This window comes from Mauremys reevesii, linkage group 8, assembly GCF_016161935.1.
Source record: "Mauremys reevesii isolate NIE-2019 linkage group 8, ASM1616193v1, whole genome shotgun sequence".
In the NCBI taxonomy this organism is placed as follows: Eukaryota; Metazoa; Chordata; order Testudines; family Geoemydidae; genus Mauremys; species Mauremys reevesii.
In genome coordinates, this window is record NC_052630.1 from 10,212,294 (window position 1) to 10,234,968 (window position 22,675).

The 22,675-nt window shown below is 45.0% G+C and overlaps 1 protein-coding gene across 2 annotated transcripts in view; it reads left to right on the forward strand.

Moving 5' to 3' along the window:
• Positions 1-463: 463 nt before the first annotated feature.
• Positions 464-22,675, forward strand: part of TRPC7 (transient receptor potential cation channel subfamily C member 7) — a 349,786-nt gene continuing 327,574 nt past the window's right edge. For both annotated transcript variants that reach the window (XM_039486616.1, XM_039486618.1), the window contains exon 1: positions 464-770. The gene's annotated coding sequence lies outside the window, so the exon portion shown is untranslated. The remainder of the gene's footprint in view (positions 771-22,675) is intronic.

Here is a 22,675-nt window from a genome sequence, read left to right on the forward strand (position 1 = left end):
TAAACACAGAATAATTTGTGAATAAAGCAACTGAATTGTTCACAGAAGAAATTCACAAATAATTTCAACTAACTGTAACACTTCACAATTTTGCAATTTTCTTGGACCATTAATGAACAATAAAAATGTTGAAATATACCAAATAATTAATATAGGGTGAGTTATTTGCTCAGTTCTAATTACAGGCTAAAAACAGCTGTAGGTGCACACCAGCTTCCAGAGGGAAATGCATCCTGTAGCTCTGTTACTTTAAATCTGCCTTTGACGGGAGTGAAACCCCAAAATGGGCTGGAAAGTGGTTAATAGCCAATCATTTACAGCACAGGTGCAATAGATGTAACTAATCAGTTGCTTCTCAGCCACAGAGGTGGGTCTGGGAGGCATCAGGTGATAACTTAGTAGATACCTGGCTTCATAAAAGGGGAAAGAGTTCAGTCTGAAACTAAGAACCACAGAGGTTCCTTTGATGGAGGTGGTGCTGGAGTCTGTAGGAGACTAGGACTGTCAGAGATACAGTTTAAGGGGCTAATGCTCGCTGCTAGAGCTGGTGAGGTGACTGTGGATGGCTAAGAAGGAGGCTGAAGATAGAGCTCAGAAGAAGGGCAGAGTGGGTGAGAGACTTTTTGGATGTTGGTTTGAGCTTTTGTTGCCTGAAAAGACAGCTTCTCAGCTGGGAGACTGACTTGTCACCAAAGCCAAATAACCAGCAGGAGGTGTGGGAGATGAAGATCCTGGAGACATCATGCCCCGCTGCCAGGGGATGCTCTAGTGTGAGTGTGCACCATACCATGGCCATTGTGGCTATCTGTTTTTCCATTCACGTTGCTCTTGCTTCAGTCACTGAGTTGTACATGACTTACTCTCATGTCAGCCACAGAGTACAGCATGTCTGTCCTGCAGCTTCTGCTAACTCCTTAAGGCTTATTTAATTTCCTCTACAGTGCCCAGTGTCTCTAGCAGTTCTAGAATGAGCAGGGCAGGGGAACCTCAGCAGCTCATGCCTAAGGAGCAGTACATTTTCCAACAGGTGTCAAGTGATGGTGCCAGACAATTGCTCTCCTTAAGCTTATGGGAAATACTCATGGTGGTCTCACTTGGTGCTAACAGCTCTAAAACTAAAGTTTTGGTGGGTTGCTGGGGATTGTAGTCTAGGTTTGAGCAAATAGTTTCAATTGGGGATTGATTATTCATCATTTAAGCCTTGCAAGCCCCTGAGCTGACTGATTGCTCTGTCCAGTGCTTCTGTTCATTCTCTATGATCTCTTATGGGCTGGTCTTCTCCCATTAAAGTCAATGTCCGTTCTGCCACTGATATGAATGGGTTCATGATTAGACCTTTGCTTTGTAGGTTACTGGGGGTATGTCTAAGCTTCAAATGCTACAGCTGTGCCGCTGCAGCCGCACTGCTGTAGCGTTTCAGTGTAGATGCTACCTATGCTGAAGGAAAAGATTCTACTGTCAGCACAGGTAATCCACCTCTGTGAGAGGCAGTAGCTGGGTTGATGGAAGAATTCTTCCATCGTCCTAGTGCTGTCTATACAGGGGCTTAGCTCACTAACTATGCCTCTCTGATGCGTAGACTTGTTTTTCCATACACCTGAGTGACATAGTTATGCCAACCTAATTTGTTTAGTGTAGACCGGGCCCAAGTCAAAATCTTCTTTCTTAGGCTGTGAGTCAGTACTTTGGATTATCATGCTGGTTCTATAACTGTCTTCTAGTCTGAGTTTGGTGTCTTGAGTTACCTTCGTGATTGGTTTCAGAGTGGTAGCCGTATTACTCTGTATCAGCAAAAACAACGAGGCGTCCTTGTGGCACCTTAGAGACTAACAAATTTATTTGGGCATAAGCTTTTGTGGGCTAGAACTTCGTCACATGCATGGAGTGGAAAATACAGGAGCAGGTGTAAATACATGAAAGGATGGGAGTTGCCTTACCAAGTGTGAGGTCAATTTAACGAGACAATTCAATTAACAGCAGGATACCAAGGGAGGAAAAACCACTTTTTGGTAGTGGTAATAAGAGTGGCCCATTTCAAACAGTTGACAAGAAGGTGTGAGTAACAGTAAGGGGAAATTAGGTTTAGTAATGACCCAACCACTTCCAGTCTTTATTCAGGCCTAATTTGATGGTGTCAGTTTGCAAATTAATTCATGATTGGCTATTTTTATCCCATGTGGAAACCTGCTCCTAACTCAATAATATGTAGCTCTCATACAGTGCTCTTCATCCAGAGATCTAAAAGGGCCTTACAAAAGAGGTCAGTATTATCCCCATTTTATAGCTGTAAAGCACATATGTAAACCCTGCAAACATGAAAAATGAACGTTTCTTCTGGAAAAACATTGACTTGCTTTGTCAAACATACCTGCTTAAGGTAACTCTCAACTGTCATTCTTCTCTCAGCCCAAATCCACTTAACTGCACTTAAACCTGCAACTGAGAAGCCCCACACAATGTCTTGAACTTGCCCTCTGCCTCAGAAAGTGGCCAGACAAAACAAGCTCAAACGATGTCCTGTTGGCTAGAGTTGCTCTACTATGAGAACAGGCAACAGAACTCTGGCCAGTTGCCACTTCCACAATGGGACAAAGGGGGGAAGCATTGCTTTGTGCAATAAATTCACACAATCTTCTTTACTATTGGCAAAGCTGGCAGGCACAACGCTTCCCCTTCAGAAGACTTATGACACCATTGTGTTGTAGGTTTTTTATTTTCATTTTTCTTAAGGACTGTGTGACATGCACCTGGTTTAATCACAACTCACACCCTGTTTATCAAAAGTTTTTGTGAAGGCTAATGAACCTCCAAGTGACCCTGGCATGACTTATGGTTTTCTATCAAATAACATTTCAAGGTTTTGTGGCTTCAGTTTGATATGAAGCCAATGAAACTCATCAGTTTTGACTGACTTTTGCTTTGTCATTTTGGATTCATTTGAACTAACAAGATTTGTGTGGTCTGGATCTATAGGATGAAATGTTCACATGTCCCTAACCGAGCCTAGCATATTTCTTCTCTTGCCCACATTCAGATTCCCTTTAATGCCCTTAAAATTATGGTCATGTGAGCATTGTACATTTTATATTTCAGTACAGGATTACAAATACAACCCAATCACTATAGCCGAATAGTCTGAGCTTCTCAACCTCATCTCAAATCAGATCCTAGCCTGCTAACAGTTGTGCAAATCCAGAGTAGCTTCATTGCAATTATATTGATGGTGTCAAGACCAAAATCACAGCCAACATTTGCAGTTAAATTTAGGATCTAACTGTTGAAAGCCTCCATTGCCTTTGCGGTAAAAGTTTGAACTGGTTTTGTACCAGACATGGAATTTGTGCTGCAGCAGCATTTCAGTAGCATTTTAGAGACAGTCCACTATGTCAAGGTGGACAGGCACAAACCATGACACGCATTGCTGAGGACTGCAAAATGACTCAGCTTCCTGGAGGTCTTCATGCCTTGAACATTGTTCATAAGAAAACCGTGGCTTGGCTTGGCATATGCCAAATAATAAAATTAATAAATAACTGTTAAAAGGAACAGTACACCCCAATTAGCATACTTGCTGACAGACTCCTGCATACAGTTATCTTCTGCTGATGCCCTAGGGCCTATTAATTCTCTAGTATGTCCCTATTTTCTGCCAAACTTCTTGCCACACCCTCTAACAGATGGGATGTCTTCCCCAACTCTCTTTGGGTGACTTCTTTCCCTTCACTCTAATCCCTTCTTAAGACCCACTTCTACTGTGAAGCCCACTGGAAATGAGTGAATTATGACATGGCACATGAATATCTATTGATCATAAATTGTATGTTGTCACAGTGCACATGCCTTTGATTAGCCACACAGAGTCAACTTTTCAGAAATGCCTAAGTCCTACTTTTAAGAGTACCTGAGAGCCATATTGAGGTATGTAGGCATCTAAAGTTGCAGATCGATACCTAGTAGGATTTTTGAAAGTCCAATAGGTAAGGTGCCTAAATGCCTTTGAACAGCTGGCTTTCAGGTACTTAGACTTTGAATGGGACTTGAGCTCTTAAACCACTCGGTTGCTTTTAAAAAAATCTACACAAAGTCTGGTTACTGACACCTGACTTTCATACACATCCCTTCCACACTGTGTTGCTCCTTCATTGCAATAGATGCAAATTTGGAATATGAGCTCTCAAAGGCAGGGTCCAGACACTCTGTTTGTACTCTGAGGTGTGTAACATTGCTCCAGGTTCTTCAATAATCTCAATTCTTACTTCTAATGTTTCTTCTTCAGTTGCATTAATATGAAAACTTTTTGTCCAGAAAGAAACTAAAATGTATAATAAAAACCAAGACCTTACTTTCCTCTTGAAATTGTATTCACCCTAAAAGAAATTTAAATAGGGTTGTATGAAATATGCAGAATATAATATGTGAAATAAGTGAGGCTGTTTGAGAAGAACTATAGACATAACAGGCAGCAGGATATTTCACTGCTTTATTTGAATAACCAGACAATATAACTAAGAAGTTTAATAGAAAACAGTTTTTGACAACTGGATGCTGACTTGAATGAATGAGGTGTCCAGCATGTGCTTATTATAGCTAACATTCAACTACGAAAAAGTGTGCAGACCTGTCCATTTAGAAGCACATTTAAACCATAACTTGATAAAAATTGGTGCATTAAATTATTTAGCCTTTAGTTCCCTGCTACCTTATTAAAAGTAAAGTTCAGCAGAATCCTGATTTAAGAATGATACTTTTTAAAATATGCAACAGCATCGAGGAAACCTGCTGGATTATCTCTAGATTCTCAGCAAGCAGCAAAAGAATAGTCTGGTTCTGTAGACACAGCAGGCTAACAGAGCTTTTAACTTTATAGGCTTGCTTGACTTTGCATAGCATGAGTGATGCCAATACAACAGTGACAGATATATAAGATAGATAAAAGGGGCAGAGAAGCAAAAGCAAGCAAGAGATAGGAGCAAGAGGAGAGGAAGATGTTCCAGCAGAGAGGAGAGGAAGAGGAAAGCAGAGGAGACTGGAAACCAAGGAAGGAAGCCTTCTTCCAAGTTTTAAAGTTAAAAAGTTGGTGTTAAATTTGCACTCCTACTGGGCAGCAGTTTTTCTTTTTGATGAACTTAGTCAAGTTTTTCTCTTGGAGTCTGGTCCTAAAGTTTTTTTGTTGTTGTGTGGCCCTGGGTTTGCTGTTGTTCCTACAGGTTTTTGTATAGTGCCATCCTAATGTCTTTTTTTGTGTCATTTCTCCTTTTTCCTTTTGTTTCCATCCTTTTGTTTTGTGTCCATTTTTTGTGTGCATTTATCCTTTTTGATATTGCACACATATTGGGGCATATATTACATTATGGTGGGGTGATGGGTGAATGAACCTGTGATGGTGTCTGTGATGGTCAGGTGGTGTAACCGTGTGGTGCTGCTGGGCATGTGGGTTTTGTTGCATGGTTGGTTTGTGAGGTGGGTTGCAGAGTAGTGGTGTGTGCAGTTGTTGTGGTGTGTATGCTGTGTGGTTGTGTGTGTGAGCATATTGTTGGCCTGCCAGTGGGGCCTGTGTGGGTGGAGGACTGGCCTGCCATGGGATTCCTGATTGGATGTGAGATGGATTTTGATGATGGGTGGTTGGGTTTGATGATGATGCTGTGTGATGTGGAGCTTGGTCCTGTGTTTGTCTTTGTTTGGTTTGTTTTGCAGTAGGAGGGTTCTCTTTTGATCTGTGTCTCTGTCTCTACTGTGGGTCTGGCTCTGTGTGGGTACTGTAGTTGAGAGTTGGGTACTGTAGTCTTCTGATCTGGGTGGAGATTTTTGGTGGGTTGGTCTCAGTGTTGTTGGACAGAGCTGCTTGTGACTTGTGTGGTGGTGTGGTGCTGTGGGGATGATGGGTGCTGGAGGCATATGAAGGTGAGAGGCAGGGGGGGTAGGGTGGTGGGGTAGGTTTTGAATGTGTGACACCACTTACCACTTACACCGTGTATAGGAAGTGGACCTCCTGTGGTGTAGGGAGGAGGCTGAGGTTGAGGGAGGGTGAAGGGTTGGGATGAAATCATGGTGGAATTTTGGAATTTTCCAGTCTTCCCAGATGTGATCATCAGATGATATGTATGTGTAGTAGGTAGTAGTAGAAGGGGGTGGGGAGCTGAGGAGGAGCAGAGGTTCCGTAAAAATAAATAAAATATATGGGCATATTGGGGGCCGCCATGCCGGGTGCAAGGTGCCTCTGATAATATATGATATATTATAAATAGTTGTGTTGTGTGTGTGTAAAGGCACAGAGCTCAGCAACCAGTTGTGCTGTGGCATCATCATCACATCACTGTTCCAGAGTGTGTTCCATGTATGTGTGGGGTGTTGTGTGTGTGTGTGTCTGCATCCCACATCCATAGGATGGTGTTTTGGTTTTTTCTCAGTCACCAATGCATTTTTCTTTCCTCAGGAAATCAGTGGTGTCGGAGATAGGGCTGGCTGTGCTGGTAACACAGGGTCTGAGAGAGAGAGTCCCACCCAGTCCTTCAGTCAGGAGTTGAAGTTCCAATGAGATGAGAGATGGATGTCCAGGGATTTTGTTTGTTGTGGATCTTGGTAGTAGATAGAATGGGGGTGGTAAGGGTATGTTGATTGTGTGTTTGTGTGTGTGTGAGTGTAGTGAGGTCCTGAGGTGATGGTGCAGTTTCTTAGTGTATTCCTCAGTGGGATCTGAGGGAAGTAGCCTGTAAAATTTGGTATTGGAGAGTTGTCTGGCGGCCTCCTTTTGGTAGTCAGATTCTCTTTATTCTGAGTGAGAGGGGAAGCCACTAGTCCTGGTAACTAAGAGTTCTGCTGCAGGTGCTAACTTCCCTAAGTAGTAGGGAGGAGCAATGTAAAGGCAATACCCTATCTCCCACTGTGTAGCATGCAGCAGAGTTGGCTGGCCACAGAGAGAAAGCAGGTGTTGCGCTTATTAAGGGTAATGGAACTTTCCCTGGCAGCATGCACTGTCCTTGAGCTGGCAGAACAATAGAATGCTGTAGTCGTTGGAATTTTGTAAAAGCTATACTACAGTGCATGTAACCATTCTGCAGGTTCTCCATTTCCTACAGACACATGCGATCACATGCTGATGTCAATTCCACTGGTGGAACTCTGGGGCACTGCAAAATATACTCCAATCTAACTAAATTGCCAGGTGATATTGATATAACTAAACATGTCATTAAAACAAGCCCTCCCAATAGTGAAGATAAATGTATTACTAGGCGCACCTAATGGCCAGGCGCGATCTTTGGTGCAAAGAAAGGGATGAAATTGTGTATGACAGTTTGTTAGCGTCTTCTAAATAACACATTCCTCAAGGTCAGCTCCCTGCCAGCTTCAAAAAAATCACACCAGCAAGGCAGAACACAGCCTCCTAGAACCAGCTTGGAGCCGTCTTGTCCTGTTACAGAAACCACTGCTTTGTCAATCTGCCTGCAGCTGAGTGTGCAGCAAGTAAGATTGCCTAATGTATTAATCTGAAACATGGTGCTTAGGGAGCTAATGAGACAAGGTACACCAAGTATTTGCCTTGTAAAGAGAAAAGGGAGTTGAGGTATGGACAGAAGAGCATCGTGTCATCACAAGCTGGATTTAGACGCTAAGATATTTAAGTGCCTAAAGATGCAGAGAGAGAGACAGAGGGATTTTCAAAAGTGTCCAAACTGGTGAGGCATTTGACTTCCATCATCACTCCAAGGCACCTCTCTGCATCTTTCAGAGCCTCTCTCTGAAAATCAGCCCCAGTATGCAGGTGTGTCTGTTTAATATGCTTTCTAACTATTGACACCAATGGGGCCAGGATTTCACTCTTAGGGTCAGATTGTAGCTTTAATCCACAAGCTGTGTTATGGTAGGGAGAATGAAGAGGTGGTGTAACGGGGGTGCTGCTGCACCCCGTGGCTTGAAATAGTAATAACAACCCAAACACCTTCAGCACCCCCGCTATAAAGAGTGTTCCAGCAGCGCTGCCCCCAATAAAGGCTGGCCCAGCTTTGCTGGTCAGTGCAGAAAATGGCAGAGCTCTGAACAGCTCCTCCTTGGGTCCTCTGGGTAGGTTAGTGCCATTCAGTTTAAAGCCTCCACTCCCTGATTTAGATTGTGCCTAATCCAGGACAGGGGAGGGCTCCTCTCCTTCCTACCTTATTCACCGATGGAGGGCCAGGGAAAATCTAGTACTTACACTTCATAAGTTTATTGTATAGCATCTTTCGCAAACTCACGGTGCTGCCAAAAGTTACAAACAGGTGCAAACAATTACTGTCCTGATTAATGATTTTATAAAACCACATTCTAGGTATAAAAGGGAGAGATGCATTTGATGCACAGCATTCTGCCCAGGAACAGCCAAAGCACGTGCTTATGCACTGAGTTTAGCACGAAGTGGATTTAACAGCAGACTTCAGATATAGGCACACCTGGTGTTAGTCATGTTGGAAGATGGCCACTCACCAGCCATTTGCAAACTGGTGGAAGGGGCTTCACATCCAGCCCCACATTTTTGGAGTTCAAACTATCTCTAATGATATAAAAGGTGTTGCTTGTATGTATTTCACTACAAAGTAGCTGCCTCTGGCAGTGGATAATTTGTAGCTCTTATGCAGTGACTTTTGTCAGTAGATCTCAATGGAGATAATGATCATTATGTCCATTTTACAGATGGGGAAACTGAGGCACAGAACAGTGAAGTGACTCACCTATGGCAGCAGACCAGTGACAGCCAGAAACAGAAACCAGGTCCCCAAAGTCAGTCTGGTATTCTATCCACTAAGCAGGGGCGGCTCTAGCCATTTCGCCGCCCCAAGCACGGCGGCACGCCGTGGGGGGTGCTCTGCTGGTCGCCGGTCCCGCGGCCAGCGGACCCTCCGCAGGCACATCTGCAGGAGGTCCACCGGAGCCGCCTGCCGCCCTCGCGGCGCCGGCAGAGCGCACCCCCCCCCCGGCATGCCGCCCCAAGCACGCGCTTGGCGTGCTGGGGCCTGGAGCCACCCCTGCCACATCATGACCCCTATGGATAATACATAAGAACTATTTGATCCTAAATTGAATTCTCTGAGGCATGCAGTGACTTTGTGTTGCATGTACAATGGGACCCTGCTCACTATTTTCAGGCATTACTGCAATGCAAGTACATAATATTATGGAGAAAGGAAGGTAGGACCAGTGGTGCAAGTAGATTGTAATTCTTACCAGGGCAACTCATGGGAAGGACAAAGGGGGGCATCAGCTAAGGGGGGGGGGCATGTGACCCCCCCCACATGACTCCCATGTGACCCCCTCCCCATCCCACGTTACCCGGGTGGGGCGTGGTGGGGAGGGGGAGTCTGTTCTCCTACTGCACTGGATGCTGATTTCTGAACTGCAGGGCTCTCCTGGGAACTGCTCTTCTGGCGTGGCCGTACCGCCCCCAGCCCTTCCACACAGCTGTATCTCCTGTCTGGGGTCTGTACAGCCCTGCTGGAGGACAGGGCTGGGGGCAGTACCAGTACAGCTGTGCCGGAGAAGCTGCTGGCATGAGGCGCTGGCTCATGGGAGGGGCGGCCCCACATTCTGCTCCTTTCACCGCTGCGATTCTCGGGAGAGACCCGCCGTTGTAAAGATGTGTCTTTCCGGTACAGCGTACTGGCGATAAATATCTTAATGGTACGGCATATCTGACTGTACCTCCTTACTTGCACCACTGGGTAGGACTCACTCACCATCTGCTCATACTAGAATTTGTGCTACTGCCACTAGTACTTCGCAGGGATTTCTTTCTTGCCAGATTGAAACAGACTGAAAACAAGCTGCGCCACACATGAGGAGAAACAGCACATTCCCATGCTACTGCCGACAGTATAGAGTGGTCAAGAATTTAAAACTTCACCCTCCTGGATTTTTCAGAGGTCAGGATTACTGAAAAGATTCTACTTTCTTTATCCTGAAGCTATTTCTGTTCATCAGCTCTGGCAGCAGCTGCTGTGTGTGCTCCTCGAAACTCCCAGGCCTTTCAACTTTTAGAGACAAGGCCTGGGTGGCAGCTAGTCAGATCCTAGGTTAATACTGAGCTTTTTGTTATGGTAAAAGAAGCCCTTTGAAGGGCTGGTTCTTAAGTCAGTTCTACTCCAAACATTGTCTTAATGAATCCACAAGATGAGGATAAGGTAATATAAAAGTATAGATTCCTCTCTAGACATTGGAGTGTTGAGATGGAAACTCTGTCTTTAACTCCCCAGGAAGCAGCGAGCTTTCCCAATGCCGATGGCAAGATGATCATTTTATTTAGAGAGACCAAATAATAACGAGGAGGGTTAAGGGATGAGATTAGAGCTGAAAGTCTTTATGTGGCTTGAAGGTAGATGTTTGGCATCATTTAGTGTAAATGATTTGTTGGAGGGGGGGCTATTAATTTATATAGGGTACATTTTAAAACATCCCAAATTGTAATCCCTATAGATATCGCCTGCCTCATTCCAAGATGCTTGAACCAAGCCCAGTTAAATCAAAGTTGATGCATAACACAAATGTTGTTAGTTTTAGCTCTAATGCAGAGGTGGGCAAACTACAGCCCGCAGGCCACGTCCGGCCCACGGGACCATTCTGCCCGGCCCTTGAGCTCCCGGCTGAGGAGGCTAGCCCCCATCCCCTCCCTCACTGTCCCCTGCAGCCCTGCTGCCACGCGGACAGTGCTCTGTGCGGTGGGGCTGCGCGCTCCTGCTGGGCAGTGCGGCGGCGGGGCTGGCTCCGGCCAGGCGGTGCGGCTGCCAGACATGCTGCTCTGAGTGGCGTGGTAAGAAGGCAGGGAGTGGAGGGGGGGTTGGATTGAGGGGGGGTTGGATTAAGGGGCAGAGGGTCCCAGGGGGCAGTCAGGGAGCAGGGGACGGTTGGATGGGGCGGAGGTTTGGGTGGGGGCAGTCATGGGACAAGGAATGGGGGGGTTGGATAAGTGTGGGAGTCCCGGGGGGCCTGTCGGGGGTGGGGGTGTGGATAGGGGTCGGGGCAGTCAGGGAGCAGGGGGGTTAGATAGGGGGTGGGTCCCGGGGTTGGATAAGGAGCGAGGGCTCCCAGGAGGGGGCAGTCAGGGGACAAGGAGCGGGGGGGTTGGATGGGTCGGGGGTTGTGAGGGGGGCTGTCTGGGGCAGGAAGTGGGAGAGGTCAGGTAGATAAGGGACGGGGGCCAGGCTGTTTGGGAAGGCTGTGCCTCCCCTACCCGGCCCTCCATACAGTTTTGCAAGCCTGATGCGGCCCTCCTTGCCCACCCCTGCTCTAATGCAACAATATATCTTCAATCTGTGCATGGACCTCTCAGGGCCTAATCCTGAGAGGGGCAAAGTACCTCCCAAATGCCTTCAACTCCCACCATAAATTATCACCAGGAGTTGAGGATGCTTAGCACCTTCCATGGTTGGGCTCTAAACAAAGGGTTCTGTCATGGATTGGAGGCAGCACGGGGGCCCTTATTGCTGGGTACTCTTATCTTTATGAAAAGAATGTGACTTGCCATTGTTGCTATCAAATGCTCTCTGTCGCAGTTCAGTTTTAGACGATTTGAGGGGGGTGAAAATAAATGTCCCTTTTGTCCCAAGGGGACAAAGCAAGAGAGTGAATCTGGAGGGAAAGGCTCAATAACAGCTCACACTGACAAACTTTACTGAGCCATGTTACCCAAGGAAGGGCAGTGGATACAAAGAAACCAGCTTTTGCTGGCTTGCTTGTAAAAATAAAATGTGAAGCTAAAAAGAGATCTTTTCACTAGAAAAATATTGCTAAATATTTGTAAGCTGATTCTCATACACTAGTAGTTTCTAAAAGAAAACCCTAAATTAAATATAACTCTTTTATGGTATAGAAAGGTGATTAAAGTTTCCTCTAGTTCAGGGGTGGCCAACCTGTGGCTCTGGAGCCACATGCGGCTCTTCAGAGGTTAATATGCGGCTCCTTGTACAGGCACCGACTCCGGGGCTGGAGCTACAGGCGCCAACTTTCCAATGTTCCGGGGGGTGCTCACTGCTCAACCTCTGGCTCTGTCCCAGGCCCTGCCCCCACTCCACCCCTTCCTGCCCCCTCCACATAGCCTGCCATGCCCTCTCTCCTTCCCCCTCCCCCCCAGAGTCTCCTGTATGCCACAAAACAGCTAATAAGGCGGTGCGGGAAGGGAGGAGGAGGCACTGATTTGAGGAGCTGCCAGTGGGCGGGAGGCACTGGGAGTGGGGGAAGCTGATGGGCGGGGCTGCTGCCGTATTACTGTGGCTCTTTGGCAATGTACATTGATAAATTCTGGCTCCTGCTCAGGCTGGCCACCCCTGCTCTATTTTTTTCCTGATTCCACATTTTTGCACTGTATGAAATCCTCACGTCAGTCCCATATGCTGTTCTGAACCCACCTGCCTATATGAAGTTTCCTTAGCGATAGAAACATCATTGACCTCTCAGTGGTCTGCACGCCCTCCACGTTAGCTAGTTATAATTTTTTCTAGTTTACATGTTCCAAAAATAACTTGCCACTACCTAAATATTTAGGAGCATACTGTAGGATGGAATTTAGCTGTGGGACTCCAATTAACATCAGGGAGCTGAACTCCCTCATGCTGCTGGCCAGCTCTACTGACCGGTGCACAAGGAGGGCAGAGCTGTAGCTTTAACTCTTACTCTGAAAAGAAGTGGAGAGGGAAGATGCTCCAAATGGACCATCTTAATAGTAGCTGCTCTTCTTCCTTGTGTGGCGGGGTTGCGCATCTGTCCACAGCTTACACAGTCCAAGCAAGAGAAGATGCCTGACCTCTTCCATGCCATATTTTGCATTCCTGTTAAAATCCGGCCCTGATCCTGCCATATTTGGTGTCTGAATTTATGTGGTTTTGTGATAGTTGGAGGGGGAAAATAGAGCTAAAAGACAGCCCTTTTTTAAGGCACTGCTCTTCTTTTCCTCCTAATCAGAGCTGTGAGTGAGACCCTGCTTGATTATCTAGGTCACAGGCACTTTCATGTTCAGGCAGCTGGAGCAGCAGCTGTAAAGGCTGATGAATGTGATTTTTTTTCTATTTTATTTTTTCCTTCTCTTAGATTCAAATACAATTCCTGACAATCCCATTTGAATTAATCTGCCTGTTCTTTCTCAGAGAGTGCTTAGCTGGACAGTCTCAAGATCTTTTTGCAGGGTCCTTACTGGACCTTCCAAACCCCTTTCCATGAAGCATTCTCCCCTCCCCAAGTACATTCTCTGAATGAAAACCAGGCATTTTTCCTGAGGCGGAGGTTCTGTATTGGGTTGAAAAGGAACAAAACTGCCAGTGTAGAAACAGGGACATGCATTTCAAAGGGAGAAAAAAGGATGCATCTCAACAGCTAGGGAAAGTATCTCTGATCCCCAAATCATAACTGACGGAGGTATCACAGGTTTGTTAAAAGGTAGGGTTTAATAATAATGATGATAAAAACATTAACAAGACAGCTAGAAACAGCTACAAATCTCACACTAGATTCTACAGTGTAGAACAATGGCTCTCAATCTTTCCAGACTCCTGTACCCCCTTTCAGGAGACTGATTTGTCTTGCATACCCCCAAGTTTCACCTCACTTAAAAACTACTTGCTTACAAACTCAGACATACCAACAGAAGTGTCACAGCACATTATTACTCAAAAGTTGCTGACTTTCTCATTTTTACCATATAGTTATAAAATAAATCAATCGGAATATAAATATTGTACTTATTTCAGTACATAGTGTATAGAGCAATATAAACAAGTCATTGTCTGTATGAAATTTTAGTTTGGACTGACTTCGCTAGCGCTTTTTCTGTAGCCTGTTGTAAAATTAGGCAAATACCTAGATGAGTTGATGTACCCCCTGGAAGACCTCTGAGTATCCCCAGGGTGACATGTATCTCTGGTTGAGAAGCAATGCTGTAGAATACTTACCTGAAAGTGAAGGTCATGTCCTAAGCCATAGTAATTCTAGCGGGGGCTGGGGAACCCAAAACCATTAATCAATTTTACCCTCTTTAAGAAATCAAGTGCGTGTGTGTGTGTGTGTGTATTTGATGACTATAGTTTTTTGTTTTGTTCCCCAAATAGCACTTTGTAATAGCCCTGGAGGGAAAGTACCAACATGAAGATATATTTATCACAAACAATTGAAGAGGATGAGGGAGAAAAGCCTTCTACAGTTTTATTGTTTTTATATGGCAAACAAAATATACACAATAATAAAAATACGGCTCATATGTTACAGGAAGTATAACAAGTGATAGTGACAAGGGAGAATATGAAACTGTTTGAGAACACTATGGGAGTTTAGAGGGAGGGGCTGACATTGTTCAGCTTATGCAGTGTTGTTGTAGATGTCTTGGTTCCAAGATATTAGAGAGACAAGGTGGCTGAGGAAGAAGAAGGGCTCTGTTTAAGCTGAAAAGTTTACGTCTCTCATCAACAGAAGTTGGTCCAATAAAAGATATTACCTCATCCACCTTGTCACTCTGCTTGTTTAGCTTGTGAGGTATGATAGGATCACAGCACTAAATGGTAATGCCTGCAGGCTCTCGGCATGGACTTTTCTCTTCAACTGCAAGATCACATGATGCATTAAAGAATATTGTTACAATGGGTGTTTTTTTGGACAGCCCCCTGTTTCTGAGCAGCGTTTCCACTTACAACGCATTCCTACCTCTTTGAGCTTCCTTTACATATCATAGCATAAATAGTTGGTCCGGTGGTAAAACTCTGTACTGATGCTGTATGAAAAAAATGGCCAGTGAGTGGGTCTATGCTTTCCTTCTTTTGTGGGAATCCATTTCCCATTATCTATCTTTCACTGGAATATCCTGACATATAAACTCGTTTGCGACTGCAGTGCTAATCTAAGCGGTGGCAGTAATAGTCATCATTTCCTAGGTGATCATTCAATCTTCTGCATTTTAAAACTTATGATTGCAGGACATGTGTGTAAACTTAGGATGGCAGACTTGGTTTGCTCATGATGATACCCACCCCAATAACGCGGTTCAGAAATTCAGCTCAGACTTGAATCATTGCTTCACAATTCTGATTAGGAGCAAATGCAATAAATTATTCCAGGAAAAATTAGAGAGAGAACTGGAGCAGAGAATGGGGGGCACAGACCATGGGAAAAGGTAAAGAAGGTGAGAGGGAGAAATTCAAGTGAGGGGAAAAAAAATATATATATATATATATGGACAAAGCTTCATCCGTTGTAGTAAATCAATGTAGCTCCTCTGGAGTCCATTGTATCCAGCAGCAGAGGAAGTAGCCTGCTATATGTAGGCCACCCAATTTAGCAGTCTGTTTTTTTTTCTGAGCTGGTTTGTCCACCCACACCACTAAGTCTGCTTAAACCAAGCTGTCTTTGCTCTACTACCTGCAGCAGAGCCAATGCACTGGAACAGCAGTTTCATTCTTCAGTGCTGCATTAACCTTGGTGGCACCATCTTGATGGCTATCCAGGCTTTCCCCCAGGTAGAACATCAAGTTTAATAGCAATTTTAAATAGTGATCCTTAGAAAAGCTAAATCAGGCCCCCCCTCATAATAAAAGGTTCACAAGTTTGAGCTGAGCTACTTTTGCAGAACTAAAAGTTGTTTGGGAATTGTGCAAATCCTAAAGTATGGAGATCAGGCAGTTTAAGGCAAACACTAAGACAACCCAAGGGGAAATGTCATAAGTGATATCACCTTTCTATCAGTGAAATCATTATTTTACTAGAATTTGGTCTATCCTGCATTCCCATTGATTTCTGCTAGCCCTCACTGTTAGAATCAGATTCCGGTTCAGCCATGCGCTGAAGTATGCAATTAGCTTTAAATACATTTGCAAGATACATTTCAAATAAATACATTTGCAAAAATCACAAGCTGTTCTTGGGATGCGGGGGGGGAAAGAAAAAAAGTAACATTAACTGCATTAAATTATTCTCTCTGCAGTTGTAGGGCCCTAGAACTGCAGGTTCCTGCCCAGAGAGAATAATCCCAGTAACTCTACCTATTAAATAAAAGGAGAAAGGAAAGAATAATTCATTCAAGTCGTGCATCAGCAAATGCCATTACTGAGTTAGATTGAGGAGCTTTCCTATTAATGTCAGTCAAACTGAATGCTGCTCAAGAATGTCCAGTCAAACCTGCCATCCTTTTAAAGTATTACTCATTAAAAAAAATAGCCAGGGATAATGAAACCAAAGTCACCTCCATCTCAATAGTGGAGTAAATGTACTCAAACCTTCTCCTCTGCATGGGTAGCATCCTTAATCATATGCTATGAGATGACAAACAGTCACCAATTAAAGGCACAGTGCCCAAATTTGAAAGGAACAGCATGCCAGGGCTGCACAAGCGTCTGTAATTCCTTCCTTTCGTCATTACACGCAAGAATAGGCTCACACAATAGTGTAAATGATAGACCAGCTGATACGTGAGTTAACCTGCTAGCCTGTCATTGCATCACAGTATGGATTAGATCTAAAGCTCAAAATCAAAAAAGAAAATGGTCAGTTGTCCAGATCTGCCCAGCCCACATTTTTCCTTTTCCATCTCTGATGATCTCTCACTGTTTCTTTTAAAATGGAATCCTGTCGAACAGACCTATGTTGTTCTAATCCCAAGGCGCTCTTCCCTGCTTTGTTTTTTATGCTACTTCATTCTGAAAGTACAAGGATTTGTATTTCACCTATTTGGATTTCCCATACCAACTCCCCTTGACTACAGTTGGTCCAGGAGTATTAGGGTGACCAGACAGCAAATGTGAAAAATCGGGACAAGGGGTGGAGGCAACAGGTACCTATATAAGAAAAAGCCCCAAATATCAGGACTGACCCTATAAAACTGGGACATCTGGTCATCCTAAGGAGTATGTGGATCAGAGGATAGACCACTGAAATGAACTCCTGCAGCTCATCTGCTGCCCAGTTTCACAGATTTCAAGGCCAGAAGGGACTGTTAAATCATCTAATCTGAGCTCTGATAATCTAGTCTACCATTGGAATACTTACTCACACAGGCACCGTCTTCAAATTTTCCCTGGGGGTGCTCAGCCGCTGGTCAGCCGCTGGTCAGCCCCAGGCCCTGCCCCTACTCCACCCCTTCCACCAAGGCTCCACCACCGCCACACCTCTTCCTGCTCCCGGCTCCACCCCTGCCCCGCCTCTTCCCTGCCTCTTTCCACCCCCTCTCCCAAACGTGCACCATCCCCCTCCCTCCCAGTGCCTCCTGCACACCGCGAAACAGCTGTTCTGCAGCGTTCAGGCGGTACGGGGTTGGGGGAGTTGATCAGCAGGGGCCACCGGCAGATGGGAGGGGCTTGGGGGAGAGGGAGGAGCTGGCTTCTGGTGGGTGCTAAGCACCTGCTAATTTTTTTCCATGGGTGCTCCACCCACGGAGTCAGTGCCTATGCTTACTCACATTAATGACCACTTAGTTACATAAGGAGTCCCACTGAAGTCAGTAAGTGCTCACCAATATGGAGAAAAGGTTCCACAGCTTTTGGTGTCTTGTTTTTTTTTTCTCATTCCATCAATGGAAAGCAATCCAGGGGCTTCAGATTTGCAAGGACTGATGCTCTTTATGTTCATTACTGAACAATCCTCTGCTAGACAGAGTAGTTAGTGGAGCAATTGTGCAATAGGATTTCAGAGTGGTTTACTCTTTATTCTGTTTCAAATGGGTTTATCATCTTTTTTTGGTAGGACATCATCAAGGGTGGCAAAGTGAGTGGTAATAATTTGCACCATGCTTTCAAACCAGTGTCACGATTCCTTAATCTGACAAAAGAATGTGGAAGATGCACTAGACTGAAATAATGGAAGATGCTTCCTTATGCACATCACCCCCTTGAAGGAGATGCAGATGCAAAACTGTCTGCTTTGTAACAGCTCAGTGGGAGGCTTCATAATGACTGCAGTAGGTGGGAATCCACTGTCGACATGGAGGAATAACTATTCAAGCACTATGTGACAGATATGGCAATTTCCTGCAATATCCTAGGGAGATTTTATTGAGTTAAATTTAAGTATCTTTGGGGTCTACTGTATTAAAGGAATGTTGTGTACCAGGCTCTTTGAGGCCTCACAGTCCTACCACATCCCACCACAGAAAAGAAGCAGTGAAGGTGGGTCCTCCAGGCCTGCCTGGAAAAACTGCTGGGCATCAGCCAATCAGAGCACAGTAGGCTCAGATAAAAGGAGCTGCAGGGGCTGAGAAGATCAGTTGCTGACTGGGACCAGAAGGGTGAAGAGGGACTGAAAGGCTGTGAAACGCCACAGGTAAAGAGACTGGGGAGAAACCCTGCTCATGCAGGGACAGGATGGGAAGCTCTCCAGGCACAGAGGCCTGGGACAGAGACTCTTGATTAAAAATGGGGCAGAGACTGTTACAAGTTCTCCAGGCAAAGAAGCCTGAGAGGAGACCCTGATAATTCAGGACAGAGAAGGAGAAACTCTCCAGGCATGGAGGCCTGGGCGATACCCTGTTCAAACAGGGGACAGACAGAGAATCCAAAAAGGTGATGGGACAGAGTGGGAAGTAGCTCAGAGAATGCAGCAGTAACGACTATTAAAGAAAGAAGCAAGTGGCTGCTATTTGTAGGGTCCCTGGATTGGGAACTGGAGTAGTGGTTGGGCTGGGGTCCTCCCACTGGGTACTAGGGAAGTGGCCTAAGCCCCAAGATGGCAATAAGACTCTGTACTAAAAACCCAAGAAAGGGGCTAGAATTTAAATCGGCCTAAAGACAGGGCTGAAGACCACAGAGAGGGCCAGCCATTTGCTGGATTGTGTTACCCCAGAAGGGGTTAATCCGTTTTAGCTATTGTGTGACTTAGCTGGAGGGCTGATGAGGGCAACAGCTGACAGGGAGCACTGCAAAAAGAGAGACAGAGAGTGCAGGTTTGCACACACCCATCAGGAGGCGCTCCTGATAGGTAAGCGTGCACCGTCACAGAACAGTTTATGTATTATTGTGGAATGGGATTGTATGTAACGTCTCCAGGGAGGAGATTTGATGTGTGGCCTGGGACTTCAAAGGACTATATTGAAAGTGTGCCAGACTGGAATGGGGCAATAAGTGTGAAGTGAATTTCCTGGGGATTACCTAGGGAGAAGTTAATGCAAATTCCCCATCCACAGTTATACAAAACCCAGCCTTTGGGAGTTACACCCTAAGGAGTGTTCATTATCTATGTTTTCCCAGAGACTTGAGATCAAGGGCTGGAGCTGTATTAAAAAAACCTGCCCAGCCTGTGTTATGGTTCTGAATCTGAGACAATTATGAACTCATAACCATGGGGGAAAACCTAGTTGTGGGTTTTGAAGGACTGACTCCTACCAGAGACCAAGGTTTGAGTTGGGGTGACCTCTGGTAAGCTCTTAGGCATGCATGTAAGTTCTCCTCTTGTTTTAAACATGTTTTCTCTGTAATGGTTTCACCTTAAGAATAAATGGGCTTGCTTAGAAAAAACTGTGCAGTAGCCTATAACTGCGCGCAATATGCTGTTCATGGCCTTTGGAAAGAAGGCAAAGTGCAGGGCTCTCTTTAGGCAGCCTGGCTTGCTGGGAATACACCAGTGTAGGTAGGGAACTCTGCAGCCTAGAAAAATCCTGCTCAGGAAGGAGGGAGTGCGAGTCTGCCCATGAGAAGTGATGGCTGGGAGCCAGAAACCTTTAGAGTTGATGCCCTTGAGAGACCACAGAAGGGGATTGCAGGAGCAGTTACCCTGAAACTGTGACACACTATAAATCCATTACTGACTTCGCAAAGCTACGGAGTGGTGAAGGGCTCTCTCATTGCGGTAACCGCTTACATCATCTCTGCAGTGAGTCTGTTCTGAAGCAGCTGTGAGCATGTATTGTCTGAGAGGTGTAATGGGAACATTTGCTGTTAGGCTAGGAATCAATAATAGAGTTTAGGGAAGAACACAGCTGGGTGGACACTGCAAAGCACTTCTCGAAAACAGAATTTTAAACTGACTTAGCTCGTGACACGTTTATACCCCTTTTAGGCTCACTCTGTACAAATGTTTGCATGACTGAGTTTCAAATGCTTTTGGGAAGTGCATTTTAAGCATGCACACTAGGATGCTTGCAAAAAGCCTGTGTCACTGGCCTTCCCCTTCCCCATTCACATGCTTATTTTTGTCCCTAGGGACGTGGGAAGAGGTAAAATTGTGAATATTATCTGTTCCAATAACACTCTGACAGTGTCTTTTAGTCTGTAAATTTCTGTCTGTAAATTTCAAGCAAGCTGTTCTGTAAACATGTTAAAAGATGCTTTGACTAAAACCGATTTAAATAGGATGTGACAAAACACTCTTGGTTTGTCACCATTGCTGGGAAGCCCAGTTCTCAGCCGTGTGCATTTTGGGCCCCATCCTGCAAGATCTGAATGTGTTCATCTTCCTTTAGCTTCGCTGGGGATTGACAGTGCTCAGGATCTCACAGCAGGTGCTCAGAACCTTGCTAGATTAGGCCTAAAGCACATTAAACCATGTGAATGCATATTTGATAACAATGGTTAGCGAATGTTAATGTGTGGTTCCCACATGTATAACACAATGTTGGCTAGTTTATGCTACTCTTACTTGGACTGAGTAGAAATACACCTCAAGAAGTTCCTTTGAAATACATGAGACTATATCCAAATTACACGGTTAATGGGAGTAAGGATGGCAGAATCTGGCCATGTATAATTAATCATTTTATCCAAGGTTATGTGAATTACTCTAAGAGCTGAGTGATAGTTCTGACTCTCTGCTGTGTGACCTAGAATAAGTTACTTCACTGTGCCTCATTTTTCCCATCTGTAAAATGGGCATAATGAGACTCGCCTTCCTTTATAAAAGCACTTTGAAAGCTACAGATAAAAAGAATAAAAGAGCCAGATATTAATATACACTGAAGAAAATTGGAGAGAAAAGTTATTAACTACACTTTCCTGATTGTAATAAAGCATGTGTTATGTCATTCTCAAATATCTCCCTGTGAAACCCTTCAGGTTTTTCCAAGGTATCAGTGACTCGGTAGTAGAAGTCATCCTCAATTTCATGTATAGGGGAAATAAAATTATATTGTCTGAAGTTATTACTCACAAGAAAATGTCATCAACTTTGAATGCATGAACTAATAGCATGTGCCCTTCAGAGACTTACTCTTTCCCAGATGAAAGTCAGTTAACTGTGGAATCTCAAGGCTAGACGAAGGATAGACAAATTGACTATGGATGATTTTTATTCTCTGTCCTATGAACCAAGTTTACTCTCTAATATAGATCTATGTACATGAAGGATCTAACAAGAGTTTTTTCCCTCTTCCTCTCCCTCAGCTACTAGCTGTAATTTGTGCTTTCTTGCATAACCCAGTAGGTATCATAATGCAGTTCTTAACAGTGCTGAAAAACTGACCAAAAATAATGTGTATTCCCAAAGTTATTGAAGAACGGCGCAAGCATTCTGCAACTCCACTCGTAACAAGTGGAAAATGATCTGTTCAAATACAAAGAATTTTTAAATAAAATGACCTCTGATTCCTTAGGCCCATATTCAGATGTCTTTACTCACAATTTGAGGTACCTTTTTCTGCAGACTGTAGCAGATCAAGTACTTGTTGCCATGGTGCCTCTTGCTGGTCATTGGGGAATAAATTCAATTCCAGCACTCAGAGCGCCCCCTGCTGGCCAGTGTCTGTCCTGCCTCGGGCCCCATGTCCCTCCTGGACCCTGGTGCCCTTTCCCTTGGGGTTCTGCCCACAGCAGTACCCACACACTCTGGGTCTCCTCTTCCAGGGGAACCCCCAACCCTCTCACCCACCTTGCCTCAGTGGCTACTGCCAGTCATCCTTTTCTCTGGGGCAGACTGCAGTCTGTAATGGCCACTCATCACTGGCAAGGGTTGGACCTGCTGCCTTTCTAGGCCCCGCTGTCTCCTGCAGCCCCCGTACCTCCTTTGGCATTCAGCAAGGCCTCAGCCTGGAGAGTCGCCAGGGCAGAGCTCCCCAGCTCTGCCTGCCCTTCCCCAGCACTGCTCTGCTTCAGGTACCCTGTGGTCCCAGGCAGCTAGGTCCTTCCCACTCCCAGGCTGGAGTAAGACTGACCCAGCTCCTCCCTGAGCCCTCATATCAGGGCAGGGGTGGCTGCTCTTAACCCCTTTTCTACTTGGGTCCCAGCCACAGCCCTCTCCAAGTGTTCCTTTAACCCTGGCTCTCCTGGAGTGGGGCAGCCACCCCACTACATAGACCCATTAATTTCTCCAGTGCAAAAGCAGTAGCAATGTCAACTCCATTGAATTCTGTAAATTTCAGAATGGAACATTTGGTCATCTTGCTATGTTGCTATGAACAGAAACCTGAGTTCAACACAAAATGAAATTCCAAAAGGCCAGAGTCAAAACAGAATACTCACTATATCATGAAATACATTAACTTCTTATATTGCAAGATAGTTTCAGAACTATCAGAAACTATGTACTAACTTCCAAATACAAAAAATAATGCACAATACTGAAGGAAATTCAGCTTCTAAGGGCAAAATTCTTCTCAGATCAGCAGGTGGATTTGGATTCTAATATTCTAGGAACCCAATAGAATGTAAGGCCAATGGGTATTCTGCATTTCTGGAAGCAGAAATTGTAGGTGAAAAACACCATGTAGATCTAAGGAATGACTTTTGCCCCAAATGTAGTTGTTGTAAGATATTTG